This window comes from Penaeus monodon, chromosome 33 (assembly GCF_015228065.2).
Source record: "Penaeus monodon isolate SGIC_2016 chromosome 33, NSTDA_Pmon_1, whole genome shotgun sequence".
Taxonomy (NCBI): domain Eukaryota; kingdom Metazoa; phylum Arthropoda; class Malacostraca; order Decapoda; family Penaeidae; genus Penaeus; species Penaeus monodon.
Window position 1 is genome coordinate 9,647,378 of NC_051418.1, and position 739 is coordinate 9,648,116.

Here is a 739-nt window from a genome sequence, read left to right on the forward strand (position 1 = left end):
CGAAATTCATTGCGAGAGCGCAGTAGTGACGCCCAGGTATGATAAGAAAACGAGGGAGTGGAAGTGACTCCTCGTGAAATGACTATTATTGACATGACTATTAATAGGCGAAAGAGAGATGAGGGGCGGGGGGGGTTATGACAATGTGTTGTGTGGTAAGTGAACGAGAGATAATGATTACAAGTTATTCCTTGTACGTAGCCTCTCTTTATTTTATCAATGTTCTTACGTGTTTTGGCCATTATTTTATCAATATTTTTGCGATATTTTTATTATCATTTTATGTTTATCATGTTTCTATTGTTATTTTATCATTTATTATTATTTCATCGATTACATGAAACCAGTAATAATAGAAAATTTGATTTAAAAAATTCTCATGTAATTAATAGAATTTTTCGAGAAAGGGATGATAGTTATTTTCACCATTATCATGAATACCATCAATATTGATTTCTATTTTCAACACCATTTACATTGCTATTAGTTTTTTTTTTCATAGACATTATTTGCAAAAACATTGCTATTGCTGGCATCGTTATAATCTTTATTACTATAGTTACATTTCCCATGAAATATCATTGTTATCATCAATTTAATTACCACTCCCTTCTATGATTATTATCAATTCCTATCATTATCATTTTAATATGACTAAAAATAATAACACTGTTACTAATATAAGTGTAAGTACAAGCAGTAGTAGGGTGATTTTTATTATTTAAATTATTATTATGTT